Genomic DNA, 902 nt, shown 5'->3' with positions numbered 1-902 from the left:
TTATCAAACCTCCCTACACTTAAACCAAGCATGTCCTCATGCTAAGAATAAAGAAGGACAAGAAAAGGGGTATGAACATTTATTCATTGCAAATAAACTATATGCACCTATCTATATGAATGCACTAAATGTAAGATGATTCTACCTACTTGGTTAAAAGTAAATCCATCCCCAAGAACACATATGCACATGTAGGGCTAAGTAGTATGATGATTCATGAATCCTACCAATTTGAATATCAAAATAAAGTACAAGTAGACTTGCAAGAAGAAAAGCTCATAAAAGCCGGGAACAAGGAATTGAGCATCAAACCCTCACCGGAAGTGTATCCGCTATGGTCGCTCAAGTGTATAGGGTCGATCACTCGATTCTCTTCTAATCATGATTTCCATGATTTGTTTTTCATCTAACAATCAACAATTATTCAATGCATGCATACATTCATCATGAGGACTTATTCATAAGTTGTAATGGGGCTAGGGTGAAGGTAAGGATGCATATGGTCAAGTGAGCTTGAAATTTGAATCTTTAATTAACCTAAGCTCTCACCAAACACATATAACAACTTATACAATTCTAATACAATACCTAGCTACCCATGATTCCCACTTTTTCACATACTCATGCATTCTCTTTAATTCAAATTCCATATGCATTGTTATTGTTACTTTACTTTGGGGTATTTTTGTCCCCTTTTTATTGCCTCTTTTTTTATATATTTTTCTTTCTTTTATTTTTCTATTTCTTTTTCTACATTTTTTTTCATTTTTTTTCACAAAAGTATATACAAATGTATCAACGCATATGGTTTTACATATTTAATACATAAGCATGTACCCAATCCCATGATTTTCAACAAAAATACAAAATACACTTTTACCTCAACCAATGTCCCAAGTTTT

This window comes from Arachis hypogaea, chromosome 16 (assembly GCF_003086295.3).
Source record: "Arachis hypogaea cultivar Tifrunner chromosome 16, arahy.Tifrunner.gnm2.J5K5, whole genome shotgun sequence".
NCBI classification, from domain to species: domain Eukaryota; kingdom Viridiplantae; phylum Streptophyta; class Magnoliopsida; order Fabales; family Fabaceae; genus Arachis; species Arachis hypogaea.
The sequence above is the reverse complement of the archived record's forward strand: the minus strand, read 5'-3'. Positions refer to the sequence as shown.